The sequence below is a fragment of the Schistocerca serialis genome, chromosome 3 (assembly GCF_023864345.2).
Source record: "Schistocerca serialis cubense isolate TAMUIC-IGC-003099 chromosome 3, iqSchSeri2.2, whole genome shotgun sequence".
NCBI classification, from domain to species: Eukaryota; Metazoa; Arthropoda; class Insecta; order Orthoptera; family Acrididae; genus Schistocerca; species Schistocerca serialis.
Window position 1 is genome coordinate 345,729,246 of NC_064640.1, and position 13,644 is coordinate 345,742,889.

The window sequence follows — 13,644 nt, forward strand, 5'->3', positions numbered from 1 at the left end:
ACAAAAAATAACGTGATGTTATTTAAGGGGAATAAGGACAAATTTTCATTAACTAATTCACTTATTATAATAAGTTTATTTGAGGGAAACAGCAGAGCAAACATACAGTGCCAAAACAATGGTCTTGAATCTGTCATGTCGGTAATAAAGCCACGGATGCAGTCGACTCACTCTGTTGTCTAAAATCAACGTTATATAGAAATAAGTGAAAGTCGTTTTGTTTATGTAGGCCCTCAAAGTAGCTCACGATTAAAGAATATAAGAAGGCAATAAAGTAGAAGTGCCTAATGAAAGCAGTAAGATATTTGCTTATATGCCATATTTCGTTAGTATTTGCATGGGTAATGGGTGAATTTTAACTTGTAAATTCTTCCAATGCCACACCTGCGGATTATAAACGAGGTTATAAAGAATTGTGGCTGTTTCTGTGTGATTAGTGTCGTTATTCTTTGTCCTGTCTGTTTTTAACCAAAAGATTTATTAATTTCGTAAATGTCATTCAAACAGTTTTTTAAAAATACGAGGGCTATCCACAAAGTACATTACGTTTTGGAATTAAAAAATAAATAAAGTATTGGAAATTTTTTTTATTATATACAGATGAAAGCCACACTTAAATACTACTTTTCTACATAGTTGCCATATAAATTAAGGCACTTATCGTAGCGATGGACGAGCTTGGAAATTCCTTCGTCGTAAAATTCGGCCGCCTGCGCCTTCAACCACGTGGTTACCTCTTCTTTTGGGACAGAAAAGGTGTGATTTTTGTGGATTTCCTGGAAAGAGGCACTACAATAAACTCTCAAAGATATTGCCAAACTCTGCACAACCTCAGAAGAGCAATACAAAACAAGCGCAGGGGAAAGTTGGGCTCAAAGATCTTGCTGATTCACGACAACGCCCGGGCCCACACGGCAAATGCCATTCGTGAAGTTCTCGAATCTTTTAACTGGGAGTTATTTCCTCATCCGCCGTACAGTCCCGACCTGGCACCGAGCGACTTCTACTTATTCCCAGCAATGAAGAAGTGGTTGGCTATGCAGCGTTCTGATGACGACGCACAGCTTCAAGAAGAGGTAACCACGTGGTTGAAGGCGCAAGCGGCCGAATTTTACGACGAAGGAATTTCCAAGCTCGTCCATCGCTACGATAAGTGCCTTAATTTATATGGCAACTATGTAGAAAAGTAGTATTTAAGTGTGGCTTTCATCTGTATGTAATAAAAAAAATTCCAGTACTTTATTTATTTTTAATTCCAAAACGTAATGTACTTTGTGGATAGCCCTCGTAATAATGATGATGTGTATGTTTGTTCATAATGGTTTAAATGGCTCTGAGCACTATGGGACTTAACTTCTGAGGTCATCAGTCCCCTAGAACTTAGAACTACTTATACCTAACTAACCTAAGGACATCACACACATCCATGCCCGAGGCAGGATTCGAACCTGCGACCGTAGCGGTCGCGCGGTTCCAGACTGTAGCGCCTAGAACCGCTCGGCCACTCCGGCCGGCGTATGTTTGTCACAGAGCAGTTATGGAGGAAATAAATGCTGCAGTGTTTCACGGCTGTAAAACGTCGTTCGTGCTGTGCTAGTTCTTCTTCCACCCCTAAAACTTTTCAGCAAAATTATTCAGTGAATAACACGCAAAAACAGCTTGGATCGATCTAGCAAAAACAAAGTAATTTTGATGCCATCTGGAAGTATAGTGAACATTGGTGCTTGTTTCACATATACTGTCTGAGTTCTGAAACTTAAGTGTCAAGTATACTGTGGTTCCTCTTTCTCCAAGCAAATTATTCTTTGAGGGTAGGTTTTTCCTTTTGTAGCTTTGGGCGCTTTTTCTCACATAGAAGTATGTTTCTTCATAGGCTATTCATCTGAATACTGAGTTCTCGTATTTAAAGAATTCAGTGCTAAATTGTTTTCTCTTATGTTTGCTGTGGAAGTACCTGGCACAGCTGAGGCCAATTGTCCACGTTTTTTGTAACGTATCTTTTAACTATCTGGCAAAATTTAAGACCTAGCAAGATATTAATTTAACATTCACTCCTAGTGCAGCCGAACGCTGTAAACCACATGGGTCAACTGAAACGATGCCCACGCACCGAACAAAGACCGGGGAAACCGGGGTGAGAGGCCGGGACTTGTTCCAGGTGAAATCCTAGCGCTAACGATTCGTGCCCGCACGACGGGCACTCGACCCGCAAATACGTAGAGGAAGAGGAGGGGGGGGGGGGGGGGGGGAAGCTTGGTCCACACACGCGCGGGCCGAGCATACGTAGCTTTGTATCTGAGAGATCACACGCGACCACTGGAGTGTCAAATGGTCGCAGTTCCTCACATACACTATGTGATCAAAAGTATCCGGACACCCCCAAAAACATACGTTTCTCATATTAGGTGCATTGTGCTGCCACCTACTGCCAGGTACTCCATATCAGCGACCTCAGTAGTCACTAGACATCGTGAGAGAGCAGAATGGGGCCCTCCGCGGACTTCGAACGTGGTCAGGTGATTGGGTTTCACTTGTGTCGTACGTCTTTATGCGAGATTTCCACACTCCTAAACATACCTAGGTCCACTCTTTCCGATGTGATAGTTAAGTGAGCCGGCCTATGTGGCCGTGCGGTTCTAGGCGCTTCAGTCTGGAACCGCATGACCGCTACGATCGCAGGTTCGAATCCTGCCTCGGGCATGGATGTGTGTGATGTCCTTTGGTTAGTTAGGTTTAAGTAGTTCTAAGTTCTAGGGGACTGATGACCACAGATGTTAAGTCCCATAGTGCTCAGAGCCATTTGAACCATTTTGATAGATAAGTGTAAATGTGAAGGGACACGTACAGCACAGAAGCGTACAGGCCGACCTCGTCTGTTGACTGACAGAGACTGCCGACAGTTGAAGAGGGTTGTAATGGGTAATAGGCTAGGCAGACATCTATACAGACCATCACACAGGAATTCCAAACTGCATCAGGATACACTGCAAGTATTATGACAGTTAGGCGGGAAGTGAGAAAACTTGTATTTCATGGTCGAGCGGCTGCTCATAAGCCATCACGCCGGTAAATGCCAAACGACGCCTCGCTTCGTGTAAGGAGCGTAAACATTGGACGATTGAACAGTGGAAAAACGTTGTGTGGAGTGACAAAAATCACGGTACACAATGTGGCGATCCGATGGCAAGGTGTGGGTGTGGCGAATGCCCGGTGAACGTCATCCTCCACCGTGTGTAGTGCCAACAGTAAAATTTGGAGACGGTGGTTTTACGGTGTGGTCGTGTTTTTCATGGAGGGAGCTTGCACCTCTTGCTGTTTAGGGGGGCGCATTGATGTTTTAAGCACGTTCTTGCTTCCCACTGCTGAAGAGCAATTCGGGGAAGGCGATTGCATCTTTCAACACGATCGAACATTTGTTCATAATGCACGGCTTGTGGCGGAGTGGTTACACGAAAACATCCCTGTAATGGACTGGCGTGCTCAGAGTCCTGACCTGAATCCTATGGAACGCAGACTTCGTGCCAGGCCTCACCAATCAACATGGATACCTCTCTTCAGTGCAGCATTCCGTGAAGAATGGACTGACAGTCCCCAAGAAACCTTCCAGCACTAGATTGAACGTATGTCTGCGAGAATGTAAGCTGTTATCGAGGCTAAGGGTGGGCCAACATCATATTGAATTCCAGCGTTACCGATGGAGTGCGCCACGAACTTGTAAGTCATTTTCAGCCAGGTGTCCGGATATTTTTGATGACATAGTGTATGTCAGTTATTGTGTCTTCCTGAATGTGGAAAATCATTCATGCCAGAACTATCTTTCGTGAAACAAGAAAATGCTTTTCAGGCATGTTTTGCACAATGTCACTCGCCCCACACACAATAGAAAGGTTTAGAACTGCCTCCACTGCCATATATTGAGCCAACGGTGGAGAATGTGCCGCAAGTGTTAGACCTTTTTTTCACTTGCGACTCTATCATACAACGCTTGAACAACATTTATAAGTTTCAAGTGTGCAAACTCTAATACGTTACTGCAAGACGAATACTAAAACTTCAAATAAGAAAATGAAAGTTGTTAAATACACTCACAGTACCGTGGTCGCCTGGTCTGACGGTGCATGACGTCCAGCAGCGATTGCGGCCGGTAACCTGATCTTGGCGCTGCCACGAGCTGTTTTGCGACATTGTTTGTGGACGTTTATGCTGTTACTGCTGGCTTAGCAAGTGAAGCGAATTATCTCTGAGGTTCCACCAGTCTGACGGAAGTGTCCTCGAACACAAGATTGTTTTATCTACCTTGCGCGACGCTTACCTTTAGACCACGAGCAGTTACAGCGCCAGGACAGCCCTTGAGAGCTGATAGCACTTTCTCCATACACTTCCGCATCGTGCAGTGTTGACAGATCGTGCATATGACCGGAGTTAACAATTCTGAGGATGGCTCTGAGCACTATGGGACTTAACATCTGTGGTCATCAGTCCCCTAGAACTTAGAATTAGAACTACTTAAACCTAACTAACCTAAGGACATCACACACATCCATGCCCGAGGCAGGATTCGAACCTGCGACCGTAGCAGTGGCGCGGCTCCGGACTGAGCGCCTAGAACCGCTAGACCACCGCGGCCGGCCAATTCTGAAGAACGGTCGGTTATATTGGCCGCCTTATGTGAATAATTCCGACTTAGTCTCTGTGGCAGCTGGGTTTACACTGAGGAGACAAAAGTCATGGGAAAGTTATATGCACATTAGTATCGCGTACAAAAGGTGTAAAAGAACATTGGCAGAACTGTCAGTTTTACAAGGTTTCTGCCGTGATTATGGCTGCACAAGGGGTATTAACAGACCTTGAACGCAGAATGGTAGTGGGAGCTAGACGCGTGGGACATTCCATTTCGGAAATCATCAGGGAATTCAGTATTACGAGATTCACAGTGTCAAGAGTGTGCCGAGATTGCCACATTTCAGACATTACCTCTCACCATGGACAACGCAGTGGCCGGCGGCCTTCACTCAATGACCGCGACCAGCGGCGGTTGCACGGAATTGTCATTGCTAACAGACAAGCAACACTACGTGAAATAACTGCAGAAATCAATGTGAGACGTACGGCGAACGTATCTGTTAAGGGAAATTGCGGCGAAATTTGGCGTTAATGGGCTATGACTGCAGACGACTAACGTGAGAGCGTTTGCTTAACAGCACGTCGCCTGCAGCGCCTCTCCTGGGTTTGTGACCATATTGGCTGGACTCTAAACGACTGCTAAACCGTGGACTGGTCAGATGAGTCCCAGTTTCAGTTGGTAAGAGCTGATGGCAGGGTAGAGTGTGGCGCAGACCCCACAAAGCCATGGGACCCAAGTTGTCAACAAGACACTGTTCAAGTTGGTGGTGACTCCATACTGGTGTGGGCTATGTTTACATTGAATGGACTGGGTCCACTGGTCCAACTGAATCGATCATTGAATGGAAATGGTTATTTTCGGCTACTTGGAGACAATTTACGATCAGTCATGGACTCCACGATCCCAAACAGCGATGGAATTTTTATGGACAGCAGTGCATCTTGTTACCAGTTTGAATAACATTCTGGACAGTTCGAGAAAATGGTTTGGCCACTCAGATCTTGCGACATGAATTCCATCGAAAATTTATTGGACACAATCGAGTGGTCAGCTCATGCACAAAATCATGCAGCGGCAACACTTTTATAGAAGACTGTAGAGACAGCATGGCTCAATATTTCTGCAGGGGATTTCCAGTGAGTCGTTGACTCTGTGCCACACCAGGTTGCTGCTCTACACCAGGCAAAAGGAGATCCGACATGCTATTGGGGGTATCCCATGACTTCTGACACCTCATTGTATATCTAAGACTGTACCTCATATACCGTATCCATTAATGGGAAGAAGGTAATCGATGCGTTTTGTTACGCTTCATTGTTTTTCGTGTGATTTTTTGTAGGTTGTTAAAGGAATGTAGGGTAGGATCGTATGTATGTGTTAGGGCAAGGATCATATTTAGATATTGTGTGAGAGATCAGAGTCAGCAGGCTTCTGTGGAGAGGGGAGGTGATAATGGTCCTTGTCCTCAGGTTGCCCTTCAGCAAGGGCAAGGAAGGAAGGATGCTAGCCTAGGCAGTGCCGTACCTTTTTTCCTGGGGCGGAGTGGGAGCAATGTGAGATCATCACCTGGATGGTGGATGGGAAAGTTTCGTTTTCCAGGCAGCACGATGTGGTGGTATCAAGTTTCAGGTGAACAATAGGTTTGATATTTAATGTATGCGAACTGCAAAATGAATTAAAGAGAGTGGAAGAGGTATTCTCAGGTTTATGGTAGTTATCGAGCAGCATTGGAGTATTTAAAGAGGTCTTAGAGAAACAAGAAAAGTTACACATAGCGTACGGGTGACTGAGTGAGCAAAGGCAAAAATGATGGAAAGGTGCGTGAGGAATGATACTCAAGATAATATTTGAGAAGGAATACAAACGACGTGAGTGAGCTAAACAGGACAGCGGAAGCTGCAAGAGAGTTGGTTGGGGGGAATGGAGTGGCATTCCACACAGATTAGGAGTTTGGAAAGCAGCGTGCTGAACAACACATGTATGCTTCGAAGATAACCGGCGAAATAATGAATTATGCCAACGCATCACCTAGCACTCTGAACCGTGATTAAGAGGCAGTTTAAACAGAAATGAATGTGTTGGATGCGAGAATAACGCTAAAAAGACTTTTGCAATGACTATGGGATAGTGTCTAGGACGCAAGAGTGAAGTGGCATTTCAGGAAGCCGTTCATCAGGCAATGCTTGGGCAATTGAGTCCATTCCTGTTGTCACCTGAACAGTGTCTGAAGGGATTGAGAAAGGTGCGGAAAGAGCTACCACCGGAACTACAATTAATAGCGGAGCGCAATAGTCAAAACATACTTTTCTCCTATCTTGGAGCAACTGTGCAGGTGAGAAAACATAGTACACAGTTTTATGTGTCAGTGAAAGTCCCGGACAAACATGTATTGTTGAGGTGTTACACAGAGCACACCTATCCAGTAAGGTTAGAAACAGTGAGGACGTTTGTGCAGATAAAAAAGAGTGGTATGTTATTAATATCAAAGACTGGAACCGACATGCAGTAATGACAGAAGAAGATTTATAGTAATGTCAAAGCAGGGTAGTCACCATATGTCCCGTTCGCGAGATCCAAATGGGAGGAAACGCATGTGCCACACAATTGTTCAGGGCAAGGCAAAGGGTCAGCCATGCGAAAAGTAGGTGACGAAATTGAAGCAATACTTTCAGCAAGCAGGTCTACGTGGGTATACTGGCGTACGACAATGTAATAGTATTGGAGAGTTGTTACAAACAAGGGAAGCTCATGGGAGTGAGACGCATGGAGCTAAGAGGCAGTGGGTTGTTAGTTAATGGAACCATCTGCAATATGACGAGACCAATGTTTCATTTACCAGCTACAATGACAAGAGTTACTCACTTGAAGTGACACAATGGCAGCTGTATTTTTCTGGACAAACCCTCGGAGATGTTTCCTAAACAAAACGTTACCTTCCTAAATGATATCTGGGAACCAAGTCTAATTCATTCTCTGAATCAGATGACAGCCACACAGGTGGGGTGGATCACTGCATAGTAACTAATACAGCACATTGAACACTATCAGGACAGTAGACAATGGGTGACAGTGGCCTTGAGTGTTGCAGTTCCTAGCACCATAGTGACTATGATTTTGTTTTGCACAGCTTTTATTTACTTGAGATAGAGACCTGTTCAGCAACCAGATCCACGGGTAATCCAGGTCCCAGTCGACTGGATCCCCTGAACATGAGATGGAGAATATTTTTTGTAAAAGAGACAGCAATGAGAATGTGTAGCGGACACAAATACAGAAAGGAATGAATGTGGTAAAGGAATTACAAGGAAGCAACCAAGAACTTTAACGTAGTGTAAGAAATTTATAGTATTTAAGATTGATAGCATAGTATAATCTTGGGAGCGTGTCACTTGTTTTGTAATTTGATGGTGGTAGTAGTTCACGGTGGGGAGCCAGTTCTGAGCAGCACCCGAGGGGCTGGCTCTTTCCTGTGAAGGGGGCAAAGCGAACTATGTAAGAAGCATTGTGTTAGTTGCTGCTTGCTGGTTAGTGCAGTTTGGTGACATATAAGTTATAGCAAGATATACGTGAAATGATTGCAAGATGGGCTAGCTTTGCTCTGCAAAACCTGCACCACACAGTGGTAATAGCCAGAGCGGGCAGGACTGTGTCACCACACTAGGGTTAGTACTTTCTTATGAGCTACGTGAGTGGGAGCCAGGCAATAGTGCAACAGATGCACCCCAGAGTAGTATAAATAACTGTGAATTTTCAGGCAGAGGCATTTGGTGCCCAGCAGTACTACCACGATGCCAGGGCTACGCGAGACGACAAGACACCTGAAAGCCTCCAGCTGCATTAGTGGGTTTGAGATTGGGATGGGGCAGCAGCCTCTTGCACTAAGCCCACCTTGGGGGCTTGGCACAATAGCACAGCAGACTTACCTTCTATGCCAGCCACTGTCAGACTCCTGCCAGGAAGCAGCGCATCATTCCCTGTGCACAGCAGTCTTCCCTCATCACTGTGGAAGACACGAGTTGTCCCTGAGCATGGGTGTTCATCATCAGAGGGTCAATGCAACAAGTAGAAGGAGTGCACTGTTGATGTCAGAGCTTTGGCTTAATGACAGGCTGCCGGCTTGCTTCCCAGGTCTGACGTCAGCATTGCTGGGCACCAGCTATAATTAAAAGCAATAAAGTGTCTTTTCAACTGCCTGTCTGTCCCTAGCCCCACCGCCCCCCCCCCCCCTCGCTTCAGCCAGCCAGGCCCTACAATAACAACATATTCTCAATTTCGGAGAGCCAAGTGGTTGTTCATTCTTGAGTGTGTCATGCTTTGTGTTTTTCCTGTTTTATAGGTACATGCAGTGCCTAGTCAGTCAAGCATGATTGGTTGCATGCTAACAACCCTGCCCCACCCTCCCTTCTCCATCACTGCAGTGTGTCAATTACAAAGTTATTGTATTTGATTGGAATGTTTCTTAAGCTGTTATCTTCTCATTTACTGTTGTACATTTCACATTATTAATTGTGAGCATAGTGGCCAAGTATATGAGCTGTCTGACTTGTAAAAAAATAACCCAGCTACCTACACTCAGTTCAAACATAGGAAGGATCGTGGACACAAATCGAGAGGCAATACAAGAAATAACACATTTATTTAAACAATAATTGCAATAATCCAAAAATAGGTACAATGTACAGCAGATGCTGGATTACACTATTAAGAACAAATTCATATTACACTGGTGTAGTCAGTATAGAGGATGGTGTGACCTTCACAACTGAATGGTGCCTTACAGTCTTCCTGTCAGCTGCCTTCGCAAAAACATTGACAAACAAGCCTCAGTGAAAATCTAAGACACACATTTTAAAATAATTACACACATGGTGCTAACAAAAAAAAAAAAGCCATCAGTGACACTTCAGTATTAAAAGGAGATAACAGTTAGTAAGAACAGACTTGCTCGGCGAGTGTTGCCATGGTTAAGTACTTCAATTATTAATTTAATAATGACTCATCATCAGAGAATGACTCTGATGATGAACGCCCATGCCCAGGCATGGCTCGTGTCTTCCACAGTGATGATGGACGACTGCTGAGTATGGGGCACTCAATGGCTAGAAGAGCCCCATCTGCTATAGGAATTTCAAATGTTTAGCTAGCAAAATTTTAAGGAAGTAAATTGCTCTGTGAATATTGCCACAATTTAAAAAAAAAACTTAATTGAACTTAACAATGACCAACAGTATCATATAAATCTCACAGTGGCTAGAAGCACCTAATCTTTAAGAAAATTTAAAAATGTTTAACCAGAAAAAATTATAAGGAATGTTCCTTCACATAAATCGCAAAGGACTAGAGTTACACAATATATATATATAATATAACTCTCATCCTTGGCTTACCCAAAACTCTGAATGGAAGCCAATCAAAGCTATTTAGCTTTAATCACTCTAAAGGCACAGTTACCGAATAAGTTGTCATTAACTAAGGATGTGAGCCAACACATGAACAACCTAAAATATTGCACTGAACGAGCAGATTAATCTGTAGACAAGTTTACTAAACAAGTGGATGCCTCCAGCCCTCGAAATCTAGGAAATCTTAAAATGACAATTATCTACCACAGTTTCAGTCGAACTAGTGAGGCACTGGTTCATATGCAATTTCAGTCTCTTTACAAGTGGATACCAAATCACCATTTCATGCATCGAAATGTTGATCAATTTTCGGCATTAAACTCCATCTTCCATGTATCAGAAGCATCCACTCCAGGCAGCTAGTCAATGAAGGGCCTGTCAGCTCCGTCAGTTGCACCAATCGGCCATACAAATAACATCAGTATGACTGGGCTGTATTTGCCAACAAACACTACAGTTGTCACGGCTATCTCTTTGCAAGATGTATCGTCGACCACAAATGGTAATTGCCAGTCCATTAAACGGAGACAAGTGCAGAGCCTCACACTAGCTCTTGCCTCTAACGTAGTCAATAACTGATCCATGCCGCATGCTTCGTGTATCACCACCTCCTTGTGATTCACCATGGTAGCAACGCCTCAAGCGCAGCCACAGTGTTTGCTAATCAAGAGAAGATTGGCTCAATATACAGTGTGTAAACGGTATAAGGCGCCAAAATTATACAGATAGTACATCTCGGTGTGCTTGACAAAAAAGTCTAATGACATTTTCTTGTATCATGTACTTTATTTTTGTATTATTAAAACCTAATGTTCGTAGGATAGATAGTATACACATTTCTGTTTACGTAGTCAACCGACAGTACACGGCGTACGGAGCTTATTGCCTATAATGACGGGGCGGCCAGAGAAAGGCAACGAGCCGACCAGAGGATTGAAATCATTAGACGTGTACAACGACGTGGTGTGATAATCAGGTGGTACCGAAAAAAGGAATGTAAACGATTTTTGGGTTGTCAAGAATGTGCAATTCGCTTTACGTGAATTGAATACAACCAGTCTGTTTCTCAACAAGTCGATAACGAAGGCCGTAGTAGTAATGACAAGCTCATATCAAACACAATGTATTTCCATTAGTACAAATTCAATCAATCACCAAGTAGATAGTTGTACATTAATTACAATCAACTATTTCACCTTTTTACGGCAATGCCATAACGAATACAAAATTCACATTATTTTCCTTCTGTACATCAACATCGTAACGAAAAGAAAACCCATTACTTCGTTTCCTCTTACACCAATACTACAATAAATGTTCGAAATGACCACCATTCGCTTCTACACATGCTTCATTGCGGCGAACCCAGTTTCGTCGCACTCGTTCACACACATGCACATTGGCCTTTATGGTATTGGCAGCATCTAAAATCTTCTGCGTCAATTCGTCCACATTATTTACTGGCTCAGCATAAACAAGTTCCTTCATATGGCCCCAAAAGCAAAAATCCAGTGGATTTAAATCAGGGCTGCATGCTGGCCATCGACGTGGACCCGAACGCCCGATCCATCGTCCTGGAAATCGACTATCCAAAAACCTGCGTACTCTGTGTCCAATGTGGGGTGGAGCACCATCGTGGAGGAACCACATGTTATGACGTATGCCTAACGGAATGTCTTCTAACAACGTCGGTAACAGTGTTTCCTCTAGAAACGTTCGGTAATAGTTACCAGTCAAACGTGCAGGTAAAACATAGGGCCCAATAATGTAATTATCGAGCATACATGCCCACACATTTACGGAAAATCGTCGCTGAAAATGTGTTGCCACTACGTGGCGAGGATTGTGTACACTCCACGTGTGCATGTTATGGAAATTAGTTATTCCGTCGCGAGTGAAACACGCTCCATCTGTGACGAGTATTTTGTTGACAAAATCATGCTGCGCACTGTGTAACAAAAACCACTCTGAGACTTCACGTCGTGGAGGGAAATCTTGTTCTTCCAATGCTTGTACGCGTTGAATGTGGAAAGGCCGCAGACGCTCCTCTTGCAAAGTGCGATGTACCACAGTGTGCGATATACCCACGTGGCGGGCGATGCTTCTAGTACTCTGAGAAGGATCCTCCTGGATGTGGTCCAGAATTCTTTCCTCAGCTTCCAATGTACGATCGGCGCGTTGTGGGCCTCTGCCTTCTGCGCGGGGCAGTAAAGAGCCAGTATCTCTCAATCTAAGGAAATTAAATACGTACTCGTCAGTTGTATTCTGTAATGATGTAACAAAAGCGGAAAGCATATCAGAACAGAAGATACGTTTCGCATACGGACGAAAATTTAAAAAGGTGCAGATAACTACTGCACTTTATTAAGGTGTAAATGCATAATAAACGCATACAAGTAGAGAATTACAATGACACAAACCTTTGGTGCACAGCAGTCTTTCGTGCGTTGTGGGAAGCGTTCTCGATAAATTCGCACAACTGCCCTCGGAACACCTTTTTCCTCGCTATAAATTAAATGCGTATCGCATAGTTCAGCTATAGTAAATCTCCTTTCCATCCTAACAGTTAACGGAATTGCTATAACATCTGCACAGGTACTCGCCTACTGTCGTCGCTCGGTGTATTATAATGACGCAGCCACTCAGGCCGCAGTTGCGTATGTGTTTACGATTTACGCTCGCGATGTCAATACGCACAGCGGGCAATAACAGGAACCGATTGAAACTTCCTGGCAGATTAAAACTGTGTGCCGGACCGAGACTCGAACTCGGGACCTTTGCCTTTCGCGGGCCTTCTGCCTTCTGCCAGTACCTCGTCTCCTACATGGCAGAAGTAAAGCTGTGAGTACGGGGCGTGAGTCGTGCTTGGGTAGCTCAGTTGGTAGAGCACTTACCTGCGAAAGGCAAAGGTCCCGAGTTCGAGTCTCGGCCCAGCACACAGTTTTAATCTGCCAGGAAGTTTCATATCAGCGCACACTCCGCTGTAGAGTGAAAATTTCATTACAGGAACCGATTGCTTACGTACGTGCACGGCCAAGTATCGACTTTTCCAAAACCATTATCCTGAGACGAACTGTTTTTTTCGGAGACAACCGTAGGAAATACGCAAACATGTTACTAGACCTGTTTGTCAAGCATTGCGAGATGTGCCATCTGTATAATTTTGGCGCCTTACACCGAGTACACCCTGTAGATATCACAACTGCTTTGAAGTAATTAGGACTGATGACCACAAATGTTAAGTCCCATAGTGCTCAGAGCCATTTTGAAGTAATAATCTCAAATTATAATTTAATACATAAATATGAAGTGACTTGTAGTGGTACAACACAAATAATTATTTCCTACTGTTTTAACTAAACCATCTTTCAGCTGGTTTTCTTGCCATTATTATTTATTTTCACTTTGAAATACTTTGACTTTGTCCTTGGCTGGTACCAGCCTCTGATACTGACAAATACTGTTGAAAATCATTAATAAAAACAAAAAAGCCCAATCCAGAGACTTGGTGGTATTCCATAGCTGAGTTTCCTGTATGAAGAGAAATTATTCTGTTTTTATGACATAACTTCTTGTTTTCCAGAAATCAGTTGCAGGCACTTCCATGAAAATCATAAT

At 43.9% G+C, this 13,644-nt stretch overlaps 1 protein-coding gene and 1 long non-coding RNA gene across 2 annotated transcripts in view; one reads left to right on the top strand and one right to left on the bottom strand.

Annotated features, from left to right (window-relative positions):
• LOC126470157 (uncharacterized) overlaps nucleotides 1–4,183 on the bottom strand; it is a 77,653-nt gene extending 73,470 nt beyond the window's left edge. Inside the window, exon 1 of the long non-coding RNA XR_007586142.1 lies at nucleotides 4,095–4,183. This is a non-coding gene — a long non-coding RNA (uncharacterized LOC126470157). The remainder of the gene's footprint in view (nucleotides 1–4,094) is intronic.
• LOC126470156 (probable C-mannosyltransferase DPY19L1) overlaps nucleotides 1–13,644 on the top strand; it is a 216,823-nt gene that overhangs the window by 155,325 nt on the left and 47,854 nt on the right. The gene's annotated exons all lie outside the window — the stretch shown is intronic.